Raw genomic sequence first — 22,367 nt, forward strand, 5'->3', positions numbered from 1 at the left:
TTTATAATGGTATATTAATACATACTTTGTTTAATCATTCAGCTGTTGAAGGACTTTTGGTATATTCAGTATTTTGCTATTAATAATAAAGTGGTTATGAACATTCATGTACAGGATTTTATGTATAGTTCTCTGAGATAAATGCCCAAGAGTGAGCTTCCTGGGTTGAATGGGAGGCCATGTTTTTTTGTTTTTTTTTTTATTTTATTTATTTATTTTTGGCTGCGTTGGGTTCTTGTTGCTGCATGCAGGCTTTCTCTAGTTGCAGCGAGTGGGGGCTGCTCTTCGTTGTGGTGCGCGGGCCTTTCGTTGTGGTGGCTTCTCTTGTTGCGGAGCACGGGCTCCAGGTGCGTGGGCTTCAGGAGTTGTGGCTCATGGGCTCTGGAGCGCAGGCTCAGTAGTTGTGGCTCACGGGCTTAGTTGCTCTGCAACATGTGGGATCTTCCCAGACCAGGGCTTGAACCCGTGTCCCCTGCATTGGCAGGCGGACGCCCAACCACTGCGCCACCAGGGAAGCCCCCATGTTTAGTTTTATAAGAAATTTCTAAACTGATTTTCAGTGTGGTGTATCATATTACATTCCCATCAGCAATGTAAGAGATTTTCTGCATCCTTGCCAGCATTTGTTATTATTGCTATTTATTTTAGCCGTTTTGATAGGTGTATAGTGATATCTTACTGTAGTTTTAATTTGCATTCTCTAATGATATTAAACGTCTTTGTGTGTACTTATTTGTTGTCTGTACATGTCTTTTGCTCATTTTTTAATCAGAATGTTTTTTTTTAACTTTTGAGATTTGAGAGTTCTTCATATATTTTAAATACAAGACCTTTGTCAGATATATGGTTTGCAGACATTTTCTCTCAGCCTATAGCTATGATAAGCTACATCTTCTTAAGAAGGTCTTTCACAGGGCACATTTAAAAAAAATATTTTATTGAAGTATAGTTGATTTAAGTGTTGTGTTAATTTCCGCTGTATAGCAGAGTGACCCAATTATACATATATATATATATACTTTTTCATATTCTTTTCCATTATGGTTTATCACAGGTTATTGAATATAGTTCCCTGTGCTAGACAGTAGGACCTTGTTGTTTATCCATCCTATATATACTGGTTTGCATCTGCTAATCCCAAACTCCCAGTCCATCCCTTCCCCACTTTCACTCCCCCTTGGCAACCACAAGTCTGTTTTTTATGTCTGTGGGGCTGTTTCTGTTTAGTAGATATGTTCATTTGTGTTGTATTCAATATTTTAGATTCCACATATAAGTGATATCATATGATATTTGTCTTTCTCTTTTTGACTTACTTCACTTAGTATGATAATCTCTAGGTCCATCCATGTTGCTGTAAATGGCATTATTTCATTCTTTTTATGGCTGAGTAGTAGTCCATTGTGTATATATATCACATCTTCTTTATCCATTCATCTATCGATGGACATTTAGGTTGCTTCCATGTCTTGGCTCTTGTAAATAGTGCTGCTATGAACATGGGGTGCATGTAATCTTTTCAAATTATAGTTTTTTAATTTATTTTAATTATTTATTTTTGGCTGCATTGGGTCTTTGTTGCTGTGTGCGGGCTTTCTCTAGTTGCAGTGAGCAGGGGCTACTCTTCGTTGTGGTGTGCGGGCTTCTCATTGCGGTGGCTTCTTTTGTTGCAGAGCATGGGCTCTAGGCGTCCAGGCTTCAGGAGTTGTGGCTCGTGGGCTCTGGAGCGCAGGCTCAGTAGTTGTGACACACAGGCTTAGTTGCTCTGCAGCATGTGGGATCTTCCCGGACCAGGGCTCGAACCCATGTCCCCTGCATTGGCAGGCGGATTCTTAACCACTGCACCACCAGGGAAGCCCCAAATTATAGTTCTGTCTGGTTATATGCCCTGGAGTGGGATTGCTGGATCATATGGCAACTATCTTTAATTTTTTGAGCAAACTTCATACTGTTTTCTATAATGGCTGCACCAATTTACTTTCCCACTAACAGTGTAAGAGGGTTCCCTTTTCTCCACACCCTCTCCAGCATTTATTATTTGTAGAGTTTTTAATGATGGCCATTCTGACTAGCGTGAGGTGGTACCTCATTGTAGTTTTGATTTGCTTTTCTCTAATCATTAGTGATAATGAGCATCTTTTCATAGGGCATATGTTTTTTATTTTGATAAAGTTTGGTTTATTTTCTTTTATGGAACATGTGTTTGGTGCCAAGCCCAAGAACCCTTTTCTTTAGGTCTTGAAGGATCTCTTCTTTTTTATTCTAAAAACTCTATAGTTATATGTTTACATTCATCATCCATTTTGAGATAATTTTGTATGTGGTTGTGAGGTTTAGGTCTAGACTCTTTTTTTGGCATATGGATGTCCAATTGTTCCAGCACTGTTTGTTGAAAAGGCTATCTTTCCTCCATTGAATTATTTTTGCCCCTTTGTCAACTAAGAATTCATTTCATAGACCAGTTCATTTATTCTATAACCAGTTCATGGTTATAGAACTATTTAGATTATTGGCTTCATTTTGGTTTAGTTTTAGTAATGTGATTTTGATAAATTGGTCCATTTCTTCTAAATGTCCAATTTAAAAGTATAAATTTTTTTGTAGTATTCCCTTATTATCTTTTTAAGTGCTGTACAATCTTAGTGATATCCCTATTAAAATCTTGATATTGGTGATTTGTGTCTTCTCTCTTTTTATTTTTATTTGTCATGTTTGAGGCTTTTAAAATTTTTGCTTCATTGATTTTCTCTGTTTTCCTATTTTTAATTTCATTGATTTCTGCTCTTCATTGTTTCTGTTCTGCTTGCTTTGGGTTTATAGTTTGCTTTTTTTTTTCAAAGTTTCTTGTGGTAAGTAATTAGGTTATTGATTTGAGATCTTTCCTCTTTTCTTTTTTTTAAGATTTTTGTTTATTTTCTTTTTTTTTTTTTTTTTTGGCTGCATCGGGTCTTAGTTGTGGCAAATGGGGTCTTTGTTGAGGTGCGTGGGATCTTTCGTTGCGGCACAGGTTCTCTCAAGTTGTGGTGTGTGGGTTTTCTCTCTCTAGTTGTGGTGTGTGGGCTCCAGGGCACGTGGACCCTGTAGTTGTGGCGTGCAGGCTCCAGGGCGCGTGGCCTCTGTAGTTTGGCTCAGTAGTTGTGGTGAGCAGGTTTTAGTTGCCCTGTGGTATGGGATCTTTAGTTCCCCAACCAGTGATCGAACCCACGTCCCCTGCACTGGAAGGCAGATTCTTTACCACTGGACCACCAGGGAAGCCCCTCCTCTTTTCTAATGTAAGCATTTAGTGCTATAAATTTCCTTCTAACTACTGGTTTAGCTGCATCCCACGTATTTTGACATGCTGTGTTTTTATTTTCATTCATTTTTATGTATATATTTAAATTTTTTCTTTGAGATTTCCTCTTTGACCCATGGACTTTTAAAAAGTGTTCTTTACTGTTTTGTGTTCACAAGTTTTCCTGTTGTCTTTGTTACTGATTTCTAGTTTGAGTCCATTATTGTCAGATAATGTACCTCTTGTATTATTTCAGTTGTTTCAGATTTGTTGAGGCTTGTTTTATGGCCCAGGATATAATCTGTCTTCATGAATGTTCCATGGGTGCTTGAAAAGAAATATGTATTCTGCTTTCGTTGGGTGGTGTATTCTATATATATCAAGCTGACCTTGTTGGTTGGTTGTGTTAATACAGTTTCTCTGCTGAAAAAAAAAGAGTTGTCATAGCTTTTCCATTCTTTTACTTTCGATGTACGTTACTGAATTTCTTGTTAGCAGCATATAGTGGGGCATTTCAAAAATCTACTCTGCCAGTCTTTCTTGATTCGTCTGTTTAGACCATCTGCATTTAAGGTAATTATCGATAAATATTAGCACTTAAATCGCCATTTTATTATTTGTTTTTTGTTTTATTTTCTCTGGTTTTCATTTTTTGTTTCTCTTTTCTTGCCTTCCTGCAGATTACTAGAACATATTTTAGGATTCTATCTTTCATAATTTGTAAAAGGTTTATTTATAATGTTTTGAGTCTGTCTTGTATAGTTTTCGTAGTGGTTGTTGTAGTTATTACCTAATGTATATATGACTTATAACAGTCTCCTGGTATCAGTATTTTTCTACTCAACTGAAGTGTGGAAACTTTACTTCTCTTTTACCTTTTTACCTTCTTGACTTTTAAATATAATTGTTTTAAGTATCAGTAGTAGTATAATTTTTGTTTCTGTCAGTAAGTATGATCTAGAAAACTAATGATGGAAAAGATACCTTGTTGTGTATACTTGTATTTCTATTCTTTTTCTTTTTTTACACATTTGTTTATGTTTAAAATTATTTATTTTTGGCTGCGTTGAGCTTCATTGCTGCGCGCGGGCTTTCCCTAGTTGCGGCGAGCGGGGCTACTCTTTCTTGCAGTGTGTGGGCTTCTCATTGTGGCAGCTCCTCTTGCTGTGGAGCATGGGCTCTAGGCGCATGGGCTCAGTAGTTGCGGTGCACGGGCTTAGTTGCTCCATGGCATGTGGGATCTTCCCGGACCAGGGCTTGAACCTGTGTCCCCTGCATTGGCATGCAGACTCTCAACCACTGCACCACTAGGGAAGCCGCTCTATTCTTTTTCTTGTTTGGAAAATTTTCTTCAGCCAGTCTCTATGGGTAGGGTTGCTAGTGACATAGTCTTTTAGTTTTTCTTCTTTTGAGAACGCTTTAAAAAATTTCTCCTTTGTTCCTTGCTGTGGTCTGAATGAATTCTCCTAAAATGTAAATGTTGAAATCCTAATGCCCAATATGGTGGTATTGGGAGTTGCGTCCTTTGGGAGGCTGTTAGGTCATGGGGGAGAGCCCTCATGAATGGGATTAGTGTTGTTACAGAAGAGGGAGCTCTTTTGCCCCTTTTCTGCCATGTAAGAATACAGACAAAAGTCTGCAGTCTGGAAGAGGGCCTTCACCTGACCATGTTGGCACCCTAATCTTGGACTTCCAGCCCCCAGAACTGTGAGAAGTAAATTTCTATTGTTTGTAAGCCATCCATTTTGTGGTGTTTTGTTATGGCAGCCTGAATAGACTAAGACATTCCTGAAGAATAGTTTCACTGGGTATAGAATTCTTGGTTGGCAGTTCTTTTTTTTTTTTTTTTTTTCCTAGCATTCAGAAAATATTCTGCCACTTTTTTTGGCCTCTTTGGTTGAGATGAGAAATCTGGTGTCATTTCAGTTGTTGTTCCGTTATAGGTAATTTTTGTCTGGCTGCCTTCAAAGTTTTTTCTTCGTTTTTAATTTTTGAACATTTAATTATGATGTGTCCTGGTGTAAATTTCTTTGGGTTTATCCTGTTTTGGGTTTGCTCAGTTTTTTGGATCTGTAAGTTTGTATTTGTCACACATGTGAAGGTTTTTGCCATCTTTTCTTTAAATACTGTTTCAGCCCCTCTCTGTTTCTCCTCTGTTTCTGGGACTCCAGTGATAAGGATGTTGGATCTTCTGTTATTGGCCCACAGGTTCCTAAGACTCTGTTAGTTTTTTCAGTCTTTTTTCTCTCTGTTTTTCACATTAGATTAATTCTATTTTTCTGTCTCAAATTCGGTGATTCTCTTCCCTGTTATCTCCATGGTTGTATTGGGCCTATCCAGCAAGTTTTAAAGTTTCATGCTATAGTATTTTTTAGTTCTGTAATTTTCTTTTGCTTCTTTTTTATAACTTCTGTTTCTTTGCTGAGATTTTCCATTTTTTTCACGTGTTTCAGGGGAACTTATAATTAATTGTTGAGACATTTTATTATGGTGCTTTAAAATCCTTTTCAGGGCTTCCCTGGTGGCGCAGTGGTTGAGAATCCGCCTGCCAATGAAGGGGACACGGGTTCGTGCCCCGGTCTGGGAAGATCCCACATGCCGCAGAGCAGCTGGGCCCGTGAGCCATGGCCGCTGAGCCTGCGCATCCGGAGCCTGTGCTCCACAGCGGGAGAGGCCACAACAGTGAGAGGCCTGCATACCGCAAAAAAAAAAAATCCTTTTCAAATAATTCCAACATCTGACTCATCTCTGTATTGGCCTTGGTTGATTATCACTCATGTTGGGATTTTCTTGTGTCATTTTCTGTGTTATATATTACGTTAGGAGGCTCTGGTCCCTATTTACATTTTTTATTTTAGCATGTGGTCACCCTGTTTAGGTTTAGTGTACAGGTCTTGGCCCACTTTTATGACTTTGGTTCTAATGGCAGTTTAATTTTCAGAGCCTTTGTGGTTGGCTTGGTTTATCTGATCCTCTTGGGGCTCCCACTGGTCCTTACTGATGCTGCCTGAGAGAATAGAAGACATGGCCTCCTATCAGGCTTTTGGGTGTCTCTAAATGGGAGAGGATTGTGGTAGGATCCTCCTCCTGGTACCCACCTCAAACCCCCAATTCTTCCCTGTCTCCATGTCTCTGGGTGAGAGGGAGAGTCTTGGCACAAACTGAGATGTTTGCACTGGCTGGGTCCCTGAGTTCTGCCCAATTGCCTCAGTATTTCTAAGTGGGAAACAGGAGTTTCAGGTCATGTGGCGATGCAAGAGTTGCTTCCCCTTTCTGGTTTTTGTTGTTGATTGGGCTTCCAGTTGATCTCCCTTGCTTGATGTTGTAGAGGGACTCCTGTTTAGTTTGGAGGAGGAGTGTGACTGTCTGGCCTACCTTAGGAAATGCCAGTCTGGGTTGCCTTCTTCTGTTGGGTCTGGGGACCTAAAACACTCTGCTGCTTTTCTGTTTCTGTAGTCTTGGAGTCCCAAACTGGTTAGCTGCCTGCTTATCAGTTTTCATAGTTTTCTTTCAGTTGTCTTAGGTGTTATTCCCCTGGTTTAACATGGTGTTTAGTGAAGAGGGGCAGGGAAAAAGAGAGCTATGCCATCTTACCTAGGCTGGAAGTTCAGATTCCTTACTTTTTGTGAACCTGCGTCATCTCTACCCAGCGGGTTGTTTCAGCTTTGAAAATAATGGTTTATGGCCATGTGCTTTGTGAACTTTTAAGCACAATGTTTGCTTCAATTATAACCCACAGTATTGGACCCCTAGGAAGGTTTTGGAAGGTCAGTCATAACCAGTTCAAGAGGGTGCCAGGGAATAGATGCATGCAATTTACTAGGCATCTGTCACGTAAACAGAATTTTGTAGTATAGTTAATTAAAATGAAATTGTGAATTCTGGTATTTTCTTCAAAGATGTGTTTATTTTATGGATAATTTGTATTTAAGGTATTTAATAATTCCAGTAATATATAATAGTATTTTAATATTAGTAAATATTTTTCAAAACAAATATAGAAAACCTTGTATTATGCAGCCAGTTTAATATGTTTCTAATTCATAGGTTGAAACGGAAAGATAAAATGTCCTGCTTTTTACATTCCCTAGTTTTCTAATTGAGAGTAAATTGGGCCCAAATAAGAAAATGTCTATTCTACATTAGTAGAAGCTAGTGCTTCTAAATGATGAGTTAACTTGTTAAATCAACTACTACTGTTTATTTGGCTGCCCCATGCGGCATGCAGGATCTTAGTTCCCTGACCAGGGATCGAACTGTGCCCCCCTGCAGTGGAAGCACAGAGTCTTAACCACTGGACTGCCAGGGAAGTCCCAACTGCTACTATTTTTTAAAAATCTCACATATTACATGAATTGTTCAAACTAATATAGTTACTGCAGTTACAGAGAAATCACTGGGCTTCTTTGCAGCCACTTCTTGAGGTACTCTCAGATTGACTCTGAGGGCAAATCTTAGATTTCTAATCAGATTAAAAATCATTTCTTTTATGTGTGGACACACCTCTACATTGTGTCTAGTGCCTTATGTGCTTCTGGGCATGTGTTTTAGAGAAGATAAGAATGACTGACTCTAGTATTGAATAAGGTAAAATTGTCAGAAAATGAGATTTTTATGGACCATTTACATGTTTTTAAATGAGAGTAATTATATTTCATATTAGAAGTAATAATTCCAGTTCCCTCTTGTTTTTGGTTTTTAATAATATATTAACATGTTTTTATTCATGAAGAATTGACACTTAAAAATAAAATTTAAATAGTTAAACTTTAATTTTCAAATGGGTATTCCTATACTCTTTTCTAGGGTTTCCTTAGTTATTATTACAGTAGGATAATTTTTGTGTTATGAAAATCAGATGAATTTAATTTTTTGTTTATTTACATGGTAACTATTACTGTAGATAGCATTTTAATTTCAAAGTTTATGTTCATTGATCTTATCCTTACTTCAAAGATGTTTATTTATTTATTTTTGATTCTTAGAATATTGTTAAGAGTAACATTAAATGTATCAATATTTTAACTTGGGAATGACCTTTCCGGTTGTGCTATGTTAAAGTAGACATTTATTTGGAGGCAGAGGATCTGGTTGAAGTCTTTGCCGTGACAGATGTTGTGTAACCATGGGTACTTAACCTCTGGAACCTCAGTTTCATCATCTATAGAATGGAGGCAAACACTAATACCTGCCTAGGTAATTGTGTGTGTAGGGGGTGTCCCGTGAAATGTGACACTTGAAAGCACTTTGTAAACTGTGAAGTACTTTTATCAGAGCATGCTTGTAATGTTTTTGAGGAGATCATTTGAAAATTGACCTGAGTGATCTTGATCATCATAGTGCAAAATATTTTATGATTATTTACAAAATTGGTATGTATTCAAGTAAAAATTCATGTAAAAATAAAGCAGCTTTTCCTTGAGTTTAGTGATTTACTATTCTTAAAAACTAATTTCTGTTGGTGAATTTGGGGAAGGATTACATAGATGCTTGATAGTTTATCATCCCCTCTGTGATAAGGTTAGCTTTTGGAAGGTGTCTTTCCTCAACAGGTGGCTTGGATTTAAAGGTTAGATTTGTCTCTTTAGTGGTTTATAATCTAAGGATTTTCTAAAAATGCTTATACTGTTGTGTTTTCTAACGTGGGTGGGGAGTTGGTTTCTTATTTGACACATGTTTACTGGTTAGGTGATTTGAAAAGGCCAAGGGCAGGTGAACATTTTCAGTTGGTGCCTTTATTTTACTCACTTTGGCCAATATTTTTTTTTTTAATGGTGAAGGGTTTTTAAAAATTTTTTAACTTTATTTTATCTATTTATCTTTGGCTGCGTTGGGTCTTTGCTGCTGCACGCGGGCTTTCTCTAGTTACGGCGAGCGGGGGCTACTCTTCGCTGCGGCCCACAGGCCCCCGATCGCGATGTCCTCCCTTGCCACAGAGCACAGGCTGTAGGTGTGCGGGCTTCATTAGTTGTGGCATGTGGGCCTAGCAGCCGCGGTTTGCGGCTCCAGAGCGCAGGCTCGGCAGCTGTGGTGCACAGGCTCAGTCGATCTGCGGCATGTGGGATACCCCCGGACCAGGGATCGAACCCACGTCCCCCGCACCAGCAGGCAGACTCCCAACCACTGTGCCACCAGGGAAGCCCACGGCCAACATTTTTAAGAATTTATTTGATTACCGCTTTGTAGGATTTTCTTTCTTAACCGAGTGGGTTAACTACATTGGTTGTAAAATTTTTAAGATTTTGGCTTAATTTTTGGTGAAGGTAGAAATGGAAAATTGTTCTAGAAAGACCTGGTTAGGGGAGTTTCTGGGGTGGGTGGTTTGAATTTTTGGAGCTTTCATTCCTCCTTAGGATAGATCTGGTCATGAAAAATACACTGTGAGTTCTAACAACTTTAATTGTCACAGCAGGTAGTGTAAATTAAAAGAACACATATGTCTACTTTGTTACTGTGTAGAAATTCTAAACATATTCATAGAAATCTCTTGCCTGGAACAAACTTTTTTCCTTTACCTTTTTTTTTTTTTAAAAAAAAACATTGTTCAGAAAGCATTATTAAATGACAAAAGTAAAACTAATGTAAAAGTAGAACTTATGTAATTACTTTCAGATACGATCTAGTTAAAAGATGCTAAAGGACTTGAAGCATTTTTCCTCTCAGATTCTTAAAGCCATGGTAGTGATGAGGAGGAGGAGGTGATAGCACAGTAGATTGTGGAGAGCCTGCTAAACCATTATAAAGACTTTGGTTCTGCCACTTACTAATTTTATAACCTTTGGTGAGTTACTTAACCCTTCAGTTTTTTCTTCTGTGAAATGTGAATAATATTAGCACCAACCTCATAAGTTTGTTTTTTGTATTAAGTTAGTTAATATCTGCAAAGACCTAGGAACACTACTGAGCAAAGTCCAAAGCATGTGTTATTCATTTTATTCTTAAATGTGGAGCCAACATTAAAAGGTCACTTCTTCCTTTTCTTTTGGAAAGGTAACAGAGGGAGAATTAATTGATCCCTGCTTTGATTTTCCTATGATAAATTGCTTAAACTTCAGTTATAGCGCTTAACACATTATATTATCAAAACTAACATTATTTCTTGTGTTTTCCATTCTTGCTAGATTATGAACTCCTTTGGGCAGAGACCATGATATTTTATGCATGTCTTAGGAATCTTAGGTAGTGTTGCATATACATATCAGTTGATCAAAAATGTTGATTCAGTTAATGACAAAAATGTTGGCCTGAATAATTGATCAGACCACCTGCTGGTAAATACATAGAAATCCTGCCAGTCTATCAGAACTAAATAATGGACAGGTAGTAGCTAACGGTCCCTGAAAAATATTTCATTTGTTTTCCTTAATATGTATTTTGTCTTAATTTGATTATTATACCTGCACAAGTGGTTATTATTATTATTTTTAAATAAATTTATTTATTTTATTTATTTATTTTTGGCTGCGTTGCGTCTTCGTTGTTGTGCGTGGGCTTTCTCTAGTTGCGGTGAGCAGGGGCTACTCTTCGTTGCGGTGTGTGGGCTTCTCATTGTGGTTGCTTGTCTTGTTGCAGAGCACGGGCTCTAGGCGCATGGGCTTCAGTAGTTGTGGCTCACAGGCTCTAGAGCGCAGGCTCAGTGGTTGTGGCGCACGAGCTTAGTTTCTCGGCGGCATGTGGGATCTTCCCGGACCAGGGCTCGAACCTGTGTCCCCTGCATTGGCAGGCGGATTCTTAACCACTGTGCCACCAGGGAAGCCCCTGCACAAGTGATTATAATCAGGGAATAATTAGCCAGCAAAATCTTAAATTAGAGGAATTGCTAAGCAGGAATATTCAGTTACTCCTAAAGTAGGGGAGGTGGGGCAGGGAAAGAGGAAGATCTTAGCTGATCATTGGGTGGTTGCCCAAGTAACTTTATACCTTTCTTTTTATACTTACAGGGTCTTAGTTTCCAGCCTGGTAGATTCTTTTCTTTTCCCCATTTTTGGTGGAGAGGGGTGGTAGAGGAGAAGGAGGGACAGAGACTTGGAAGGATAAGTGAAATTGGTAGATGATGCTAAATGAATTAGGTTTCCAGAGACAGAGAGAGACTATGTGGCAGGTGAGTTAGGGGGAATTGTGGGTTTCCATGGTAGAGGAAAGGTTGTGATGGGAAAGACATTCCAAAATTTCTGTTTATAGATTTGGACTTTCAGGTTATATTATTTTGCACATTTGGGGGATGTGTGTATGTGGGAGTGAGGCATGCTGCTTTTTCCTTCTTCACTATTTTTGTTTCCTTCTCTTTTAACATACCTAGTTATAGTCTTTGATGTGTGACAGCCTTAATTTAGAGCTTTCAATAAAAAGTGATGCAAGGTGAGTAGGCTTTTTGTGAAAATGTTTTCAACAGAATATTAACATTTCAAAAACGTTTGTCCAGCTGTATATGTTACTATTATTATGTGATGATGTAAGTAATAATGTTTTGATTGTGGACTAGATAAATCCAGTCAACTTTAAAAGACTCATAATGTAATACCAAAGTTGCTAAGTCTAAAGACATTTTTATTTCCCATATATAGACTTTACCATGTCTTTTCTGTTCAACTTTACTCTATTCCTGTGAACTGTGTTAGAAATTCTAAAAGTTGAATACAGTAAATAATGTAGAACGGTGATAGCAGTGTAGTGCAGATACAGTTTTATTTTACTTTACCTGTTTTTGTGTCTACCACAATAATATAGTTTTACAGCTTTTATTATCTTTTTGGTACTAACACTGTAGAAAAAATATATTTAAAAGTAGTTTTAAGTAATTGAGAGGAATGGCATATATGCTCTTTTGAATGCTTGGAAACAAAACTTTGAGGCAGGCAATTAAGAGCTTAGTAGAAATAAATTATTTTAAATAGATTTTTTGTTTATAACTAGTTTAGCAACAAAGCTACTGATTGGCTAAGGACTAGAAAATGCTGAATTATCAGAAATGCTGTAATGTTTGTAATCCCTTGATAAAATTGTGTAAACACAGGTTAGAATTAATATATTTGGTTATTTTCTGAAGATTTAGAGTTTCTTTAATTTTCCTGCTGTTATATTTATAGCTTATTTATTTGCAGGGTATTTATTGAGTCCTAAAAATGTGTTTAGGCTATTATATAAAATGCTTTTTTATTTCTGAATAAAAGTTATATTTGGCCTATTCTTTGTTTCTAATAAAATTTCAGCTTTCAGTCCTCATTACCTCCATTTCATATACCAGGAAAACATATCCCAGTTGCAGGAAGAAAATTATATATGTCTGATATCAATGCAATACCAACATGGAGTGTTAATTTTCTGTATTAGTCTCTGTTAAAAGATTAATTATGGACATTAAAAAATATTTATGGACCATTTTAACATTATTAAATATCTTTGCCTTGAAAATTTTAAACATTTTTGTATTTTCAAAAACTATATTCTTAATATAATTAGACTTTGAGCTCAGGGAAATGTTACTTTGGGATTTTAACAGGAACTAGTACTATTTGAGTAATTGAGGACATCAACATATGATTTTAGTGAAATACATTTTGTGCCTTCCTCCTGTTTTAAGTTGTTTATGATAATTCTAGTTTATTACCCTGATTGTAAAGAAATCCTAATCCTCAGCTAGAAGTTAAATTTGAAAAGTCCAGTTAGTGTCTGGGTCATTTCTTTTCTTCATGATATCATTCAGCACTGATGGGTCATTACAGTTGAACTAAGTGTTCTAAGTGAAGTAATTTTATTTAATCCAATAATATCTACCATGGAAAGAATTTTGTCAGATTTAGCACATTTTGATATACCTATTTTACCTGACTTTAAGAATATGTCTAATCCTGATTTTTGGGGGGACATAACCTGTATTTTTGTACTTTTATAGGATAGAGGGAGGAATCAACAGCTTGGAAATTCGGCCAAGTGATCTGGCGGGATGGGCATTTGCCTGACCTATTTTGTAGAGGTAATCCAACCCTGTTTTATTCACCCTCTAATTTTTACCTGTGATAGATGCCCATATACTTGAACATGAACACACATATCATAGCTGTTGGGTAGTACTCTGCATTTACTGGACATTCCCTTTTTCTTTTATACTTGTTTATATATAGCGTGAATATTACATATACATAGCATGATATCGCTATATACAGATATGAACATCTGTACATTGGAAAGAATTAATGTTATTAGTTCTGTATGAAGGCCATTATCTTTTCTCACTTAACAAGATTACTTGCATTTCTCTTTTTTAGGCTCAGGTTCCCTTATTTTAGGAAGAACCATGATCCTCTCCTGTCTTGTTGGGCTATGTTGGTACATATATTAGACCTTGCTTTTATCTTTCAAACAAAGTGAAAGAAAATTAAGTATTTCACAGTTTTCAGGGTATTTACATGTTTGTCAATGGCACATATTCTCATGTCATTATTAATGATCATAAAAATTCAAAGATTCTCATAAATTTTATTTGTTTTGAGAATTCTTTTAAAGCGAAGGTGTGAAAATATTAGCAGTTTTAGTGGCCATATTTTAAGATTTCGTTTAACACTTCTCACTTCTTACCCAGGTTTGTTATAAGAGGAATATACACTTATGCAGCAGAGAATGTTATAATGTAAAAAATTTAAAAAAGTCTTTTCTTATTCCCATTTACTGTTAACATTTGTGTGTGTGTGTGTGTATCATTACAGACATTTTCCATATATATGCAGAAATTTATATGTATACCTGTATTTACATAACTTTTATAAAAATGAGATCACACCGTACATGTTTATTATCAGCATGTCTTTTTTGTTGTTAGCTTCTGTATCTTTGCATATCATTCCTCTTATTTCATTCTGTGTAGTATTCCTATATTTGGATGTACCATAATTATTTTAACTAGCTTCCTATTTATGGATATTTAGGTTAAGTTTTTTTGCAGTAATAAATGGGAATATGGTGAATATTCTTGGATACATCTTTGCACATATTTAAAAATATATTTGTAGTATAAATTCCTAAAGGAAAAATTGTTGGGTCAAAAAGTGTGTACATTTAGTAATTTGGTGGTTGAATTGCCCAACTAAAAAGATTGCCCCAACATCAGTAGTCTGGGAAAATGGGAATCTCTTTATCTCTTTGATAATACTAGCTACTGTTAGCTTGTAGTATTTGTCAGTTTTTTGTTGTTTAGTATTGCTTTTCAAAATTTCATTGTGAGTTTGAGCATTTTTTTCCCCATTATTATTGGGCATATATATATTTTCAGTGATCTGTTTGGTCATGCGTTAGGCAGATGGTTTTTACTCAGTTTTTGCTTATCTTTTTATTTTATTTTTGCCTTGTTGACGTTTTAATTTTGTATGATTGAATTTAGAGATCTTTTTCTTCAGGGCTGGGGTGGGGGTAGGGTTTCCTGTGTAAGGTTTAAAATAAAAGGTCTCCCCCACTGATTGTAGGACTCGTTTTCCCCTCCACATTATAACATCTCTGAATGACATGAATTGTTGGCTTGTCATGGTTTGGCATTGTTTTTTTCTAAGTGACAAAATTAGTTATGTTTCTTATGATTGGTAGTTTTAGCTTGGTAGTTTTATATTCAGTGAACTTGAAAAGTTATATGGGTTTTCTATTACTTTTTATGGTTTAAATTGTTTAAAATCTTGATTTATATTGAATATATTCGGTATAAGCAATAAATGTAGAGATCAGCTTTACTTTTTTCCAGATGGCTTACCCTTTGTCCTCATTCCCGTTATTGAATGATGCATTTCTTTTCTACATATTTGAAATGCCACATTTATCGTATACTGAATTTCCATGGTTTTTTCTTTTTGCATGGGGGGGGATCTGTTCCTGAAATCAGTTCAGTTCATCTGCCTGCTTGTTTTTTGTACTGAGAATTCAGTAAAGGAACTGCTTATAAAATCAGTTATACATAAATGATTTTTTAATACAAATAGTAGAATTAGGGCTAATAAAGGAAGAAGATGTATACATTCACAGTAACAACTAAAAAGATAAAATACCTGGGAGAAATCTACTTGAAAAAAATTTTAAAACTCTACTGAGGGATAGGACAGAAAATTTGAATCAATTCAGATTTTTTTAACATTTTTAATTTCTTTAATGATGTATCTATTTTATTTATTTATTTTTGGCCGCATTGGGTCTTTGTTGCTGTGTACGGGCATTCTCTAGTTGCGGTGAGTGGGGGCTACTCTTCTTTGTGGTGCGCGGGCTTCTCATTGCGGTGGCTTCTCTTGTGGAGCATGGGCTCTAGGTGCACGGGCTTCAGTAATTGTGGCTCGCGGGCTCTAGAGCGCAAGCTTGATAGTTGTGTCACACAGGCTTAGTTGCTCTATGGCATGTGGGATCTTCCGGACCAGGGCTCGAACCCGTGTCCCCTGTATTGGCAGGTGGATTCTTAACCACTGCGCCACTAGGGAAGCCCTCAGCTCAAATTTGTAATACGGAAGATGTGATATAAAGCTGTCATTTCACTATAGAAATATAATTGATTTTTCTTTATTGATCTAATATCTTGTGCCCTTGCTGAACTTGTTTATCAGTTCTCAGTGGCGGTGGCCTTGCTGAACTTGTTTATTTGTTCTCGTAGCTTTTTTGTGGATTCATTGGGAAATTTCTACATACACGATCACGTCGCTAGAGAGTGAAGACAGTTTTATTTCGTCTTTTCTAATCTGGATGCCATTACTTGATCGATTGATTGCTTGGTTGGTTGATTGATTGATTTTGCCTGCTCTATTTTACTAGCTAGAACCTTTAGTACAATCTTGAATAGAAGTGGTGAAAATGGACATCCTGATTTTTAGGAGGAAAGCATTCAGTGTTTAACCAGTAAGCATGATGTTAGTTTTTAGTTTTTTTTTTTTTCTTTTGTAGATACCTTTTATCAGTTTGAGGAAGTTCTCTTCTAGTCTTAGTTTGTTGAGATTTTTTTATCATGAGTAAGTGTTGAATTTTTTCAAATTCTTCTTTATTGAGATAACCATGTGGTTTTTGTCCTTTAGTCTCTTAATATGGTGTATTACATTAATTGATTTTCAGATGTTAAACCACCATTGCCTTCATGGGGTAAATATTACTTGGTCTTGGTGTATATATATGCCTTTTTTTAATCTGTTGCTAGATTCAGTTTACTAATATTTTGTAAGGATATTGTATCTATGTTTATGAGAGGCATTGGAGTATAGTTTTCATGTCATGTCTTTATATCAAAGAAACTCTAGCTTTATAGATTGAGTTGCAAAATGTACCCTCTTCCTCTGTTTTGTGAAGGAGTTTGTGAAGGATTGGTATTGCCCCCTTAAATATTTGATGGAATTCATCAGTGAGGCCATGTCTTTGTGGGAAGATTTTAAATACTAACTCAGTTTGTTATGTTCAGATTTTTCTGTTTCCTCATTAATTAGTTTATGTGTCAGTAATATATGTCTTTTTAGGAATTTCATAAAAGTTGTTTAATTTGTTGGCATATATCTGTTTATAATATTCCTTCCCGTATAATTCTTTTAACTTTTGTGAGGTCAGTGGTAATATCCCTTCTTTCATTCCTAATTTTGGTAATTTGTGTTTTTTCTCTTTGTTGTGGTTAGTCTTCCTAAAAGTTTGTAAATTTTTCGGATCTTTTTTAAAAAAACAAGTTATTCCCTACCTGTTTTGTATTTTATTAATTTTTGCTCTAAATTTTCAATATATTTTTCAGCTTGCTTTAGGGTTTAGTTTGCTCTTTTTCTTTTAAAAAATATTTTAATTAATTAATTGATTATTTATGGCTGCGTTGAGTCTTAGTTGCAGCATGTGGGATCTTCGTTGAGGCGTGCGGGATCTTTCCTTGGGGTGTGCGGGCTTCTCTCTAGTTGTGGTGTGCAGGTTTTTTCTCTTCTCTAGTTGTAGCACGCAGGCTCCAGGACATGTGAGCTCTGTAGTTGTGGCGTGTGGGCTCCGGAGTGTGTGGGCTTTGTAGTTTGCTGCATGCAGGCTTTCCAGTTGATGTGTGCGAGCTCAGTAGTTGTTGCACACGGGCTTAGCTGCCCTGCAGCATGTGGGAACCTAGTTCCCCTGACCAGGGATTGAACCCACGTCCCCTATATTGGAAGGTGGATTCTTTACCGCTGGACCACCAGGGAAGTCCCCTAGTTTACTCCTTTTCTGATTTATTAAAGTGGAGGCTCATGTCATTGATTTGAGACTCCTCTTTTTTTCAGTATACTTAAAGTTATATTTAAAATACTGCTCGAGCTGCATCCCATTGATTTTGATGTGTTTGTTTTCATTCAGTTAAAAATATTCTCTAACATCTCTTTTCTTTTAATTTCTTTTTTGACCCATATGTTATTCAAAATTGTGAAGTTTAATTTCCAAACACTTGAGAATTTTCCAGTTTCTAACTTAGTTGATATCTACTTTAATTGTGTTATGGTTGGAGAACGTACTTTGTATGACTTCAGTCCTTTTACATTTATGAGACTTGTTTAATGGCCTAGCATTTGGTCTGTGCTGGAGAGTGTGTACCTGACAACAGTATGTATTCTGTTGTTTGCTGGAGTTTTCTATATGCCAACTAGGTATAGTTGGTTGAGAGTGTGGTTCAGGTTTTCTATATGTTTGTTAATTTGCTGTATAGTTATTCTGTCAATTATTTAGAGTGGGGTATTGAAATCTCCAATGCTAATTGTTGAATTTTCTATTTTTCTTTTTAATAATGTTAGTTGTTTTATTTTTTTAGGACTCTTCATTATTTTAGGGTTTATAATTATTATAATATTTTCCTAATTTATTGACTGTCATTTTGAAATATCTTTCTTCATCTCCAGTAATATTTGTCTTAAAGTCTGTTTTGTCTAATACTAATATAACCGTGCCATCTGTCTTATGGTTACTCTTTCCATAGTATATATATCCTTGTTCCGCATCTTTTTACTTTGTCTTGAATTTAAAGTGTGTCCCTTTTTCGTTTTTGTTTTTTTTGCGGTACGCGGGCCTCTCACTGTTGTGGCCTCTCCCGTTGCGGAGCACAGGCTCCGGATGCACAGGCTCAGCGGCCATGGCTCATGGGCCCAGCCACTCCGCGGCACGTGGGATCTTCCCAGACCGGGGCACGAACCCATGTCCCCTGCATTGGCAGGCAGACTGTCAACCACTGCGCCACCAGGGAAGCTGTAAAGTGTGTCTCTTGTTGACAGCACATAGTTGAATCTTGTTTTTGTCCAATCTGGCAGTCTCTGCCTTTCTATTGGGCTGTTTAGACATTCATATTTAATTATGGACATGGTTGGATTTACATTTGCCATTTTGCCATTTGTTTTATATATGTCTCTTATGGTTTTTGTTTCTCTGTGCTTCCTTTGCTGCCTTCTTTTGTGTTAAATGTTTTTTAGTGTGCCATATTAATTACTCTATTGATGTCTTTTCTAAATATAATTTAAGATATTTTCTTTGTGATTACTATGGTGTTTACATTATACATTTTAACAGTTTGCTTAATATTAACACTAAGTCAGTATCAGGAACTTTGCTCCAGTAGAGCTCCATTTTCTCCTTCCTCTATTGTGCCACAACTTATATATAAATACATATATATATATATATAACATTCATATATGCTACAAACCCAGCAATACAGTGTTGTAACCATTGCTTTATAGATTCTTATATTTTTTAAAGATGTTAAGAGAAGAAATGAAAAAAATGTATTTTATAGAGTTTTTTAGTTTAACCCACATATTTACCATTTCTGGTGTTCTTTTCTTCCTGTGTATTTAAGTCTGGTGTCATTTCCTTTCAACTTGATGGACTTCCCTTAGTATTTCTTGTATGACAGGTCTGCAAAAAATTCTCTCAGTCTTTGTTCATCTGAGACTATGTTTATTATGCCTTCATTTTTGAAGGGTAGTTTTGCTGCGTTCTTGCTTGACAGGTTTTTTCTTTCAGCACTTTGAGAATGTGATCCCACTGTCTTCTGGCCTCTGTTGTTTCTGATTGAAAGTCAGCTGTTAATCATATTGTGGTTCCCTGCACATGCTGAGTAATTTTTCTCTTTATGCTTGCATGATTTTCTCCTTGTGTTTGTTTTTAACAGTTTGGCTATGATGTGTCTAGGTGTGTCTCTTTGTAATTATTCTCCATGAGATTCATTGAACTTCTAAGACTCATAGATTTGATTTCTTCTAAAAAATCAAATTTGGAAAATTTTCTGGTGGTGTTTTATTAAAAAAAATTATTTTCCCTGCCCCTTCTCTCCTCTGGAACTCCAGAAATGTTGATAAGTTGTTCTCTGAGGCTCTGTTCAGTTTTCTTCAATTTTTTTTCCTCACGGTTCTTCAGATTGGATAGTTTCTACTGATATATCTTCAAGGTCATCTATTTTCTTCTGCCATCTTGAATCCTGTAGTAGATTTTTTGTTTTTGTTATTATACTTTTCAACTTCAGAATTTCCATGTGGTTCTTTTACATAAATTCTGTACCCTTATTGAGAATTTCTTATCTGTTGATTGTTTTCATAATTAAAAAAAGTTAAAGATGGGTTCTTTTTTAACATGTCTATAATAGATGTTTTGAAATCTTTGCTTAAACCAACATCTGGGGATGCTCAGAAACTGTTGTGATTGCTATTTTTCATTAATGTGGGTCACATTTTTCTTTTCTTTCTTTCGTTCTTTTTTTTGGTACACCTTATAATTTGTTGTTGAAAACTGGGCATTTTAGATAACATATTGGAGTAATTTCAGATTGTGACTCCCTCCCTGCCTGCCCAGGTTATTGTTACTGTTGTCATTTTGCTATTTATTTATATATGATACAATCCTAGTGAAAAAAAATGTTTTTTTTGAGCAAGAGTTCATCTGCAAAAGTAGACATGCGTGAATATGCAGGAAAATTCTGAAATGAAAGGATACTGAGGGGTAAATAGTTCCATCAGAATTTAAACTTTAAAAAAATATGGATACAGTGTTGAAATGTTTTAAAAAGTGAATGTATTATACTTTCTGAAGTACAAAGATGGACTTATTACTGGTATGTTTTAGGTGAGAAAGACTATTCTTATTGCCTTTGCACCACTATAAAAACTGATATAAAATCGTAAGGTGTGTCATATCATCTGGTCTCCAAGCTTTCTGTGGAGGAGTAAATACAAATTATTCTTGATAGGTAGGAATGTAGTATTTTTGAAAACCTCTATGGTAGGAAACTCCATAAACTCTTTAGTCTGTTACTGGGTTCAGAAATATTCACTGACAGGAAATTTTCTTCTTGTGCATAGCTTATGTTTTTCACTTTAATTTTTGGGGGTATGGAACATAGTCTCCCTATGATTATTCCCATTTTTGTCAGCTTTTCTAGTCAAAGATGACCTTGGTGATCATATTTCTGTAGGTATTTAGTATGATTTTACAACTGTAATCCTTTCTACTGTGAATACATGTACATTCTATACAGGACTAGTTCTGTTTGTTATTTTTAAGGCCTAGAATTGTGTTTGCTTCTCTCTTCACTTCATAGCCTTTGCAAAGCAGATAAAAATAGTGTTATTAAGTGAGTTTTTAATCACTGATTTCTCTTTTGTAAACGTGTAGGTCTATAACCTTCTGAATTTCCTTCAATATCCCATGTCTCTGAAGTCGTACACTCCAGATCTAGGCAAATTGTTCTTTACAAGGCCAGGGTTATTTCACAGTTACTACTTATCACTATTGTATTTTCCCAGTTTCAGATTTAAAAAGAAGTCATTGCACTGGTTATTCAGGCATAGCTTACTATTTACAAAGAGTGCTCACTTCATTATGCATACCAGTTTGTCCATGTTATATTTGTACAGTATTTTTGTCTCAGTAAGTAATGTGTTTTGTTTGTTGTGTTTTATTTTTATTTTTTTTGTAGGAATTGGATGGCATAAATGATTGAAGTGGTATTGAGGGTCTCTGAAGCCTATGAAAGGTAGAAACTCAACCATGATTTCTTTTTCAACTCTACAGCATTCCCTTCCTTGAAGTCTTCATTTTTACGTTAGTCTCAGGTAACTTCAATACTTATTTTTCATAATCATGAATAAGTAAAATTTTCAAATATGAAACCTTTCTTTTGGCTGCTAGAATTTCATGTTAAGTTTGTATAATAGTTTCTTTATGTTGTAGTATTTATATCTGGAAGAAACTTGGGATTTAATATTTTTTCTTGAGAAAACAGTGTTAAGAGAAAATTGATGAGTAATGATATAGCTTTGGGTTTTAAGTTTAGCCCAAGAAAATATGTGTAGCTTATTATGTAATCTTAGGTGAAATTTAAGTGGGAAGGTTTTTCCTTCTTTAACCCTTTTCTTCAGCAGGGTTTATTGCATTTTTCACTCACCTGTCATAAACGCATACATACCCACATTAAATTTTCCAGGATTTCCAGGGAAACTATTTTCATATGTGGGGAAATTAGACCTATTAATCAAATTTAATGGTGTTTGGCATATAATTTTTTAAATGTGAAAAAGCATATGTTATTGTACCTTTGTACATATTGTATGTTTTCCTATGCTAATATAAGGAAGCAGTCATGTAGATATTTTAATAATCATTTATATTAAGTATTAGTTATTCTATCTTGTGGTCCAAGAGGGTTACCATCATGTCTGCCAACAGAAAGAGGGAAAAGGGAAGAACATTTCTTTTCCTTTTAGGAGAGTTGTGTATATCATTTCTACTTATGTCCCATTGGCTTTAACTGTTACATGACCACAACCAACTGCATGGGAGGCTGGAAAATGAGTCTTACCTAGGTCATTGTGTGTCTTACTTAATATTTTATTATTGGGCAAGAAGGAGAGAACAGAATCTGGAGGAATAGCTAGTTGTCTGTCACATTAGGGTTTGTCAGATTTACTTTCCATTTATCTAGTTGGACTAACATTAAAATATAAGTTTTAAATATTAAGACATATTAACTCTTGGCCTGTGACAGTACTTTGGAAATTGTTTTGAGTTCTGAGACAATTTTAGTTTTGTGAATAGTCATCATGGTTCTTTGATTAAATACTGCTGTCTTGATGTCATAAGGTGGAATAAGGTCTTAAAAGTTAAAAGT

General features: G+C 35.8%; 1 protein-coding gene across 6 annotated transcripts in view; it reads left to right on the forward strand.

Moving 5' to 3' along the window:
• Positions 1 to 22,367, forward strand: part of ZNF148 (zinc finger protein 148) — a 130,772-nt gene that overhangs the window by 18,211 nt on the left and 90,194 nt on the right. For 4 of the 6 annotated variants that reach the window (XM_079923157.1, XM_079923161.1, XM_079923162.1 and 1 more), the window contains exons 2-3: positions 13,167 to 13,247; positions 21,177 to 21,312. The gene's annotated coding sequence lies outside the window, so the exon portion shown is untranslated. The remainder of the gene's footprint in view (positions 1 to 13,166; positions 13,248 to 21,176; positions 21,313 to 22,367) is intronic. The other 2 variants (XM_079923158.1, XM_079923160.1) reach the window with 2 other exon arrangements.

Source organism: Stenella coeruleoalba (genome assembly GCF_951394435.1).
Source record: "Stenella coeruleoalba genome assembly, chromosome: 5".
NCBI lineage: Eukaryota > Metazoa > Chordata > Mammalia > Artiodactyla > Delphinidae > Stenella > Stenella coeruleoalba.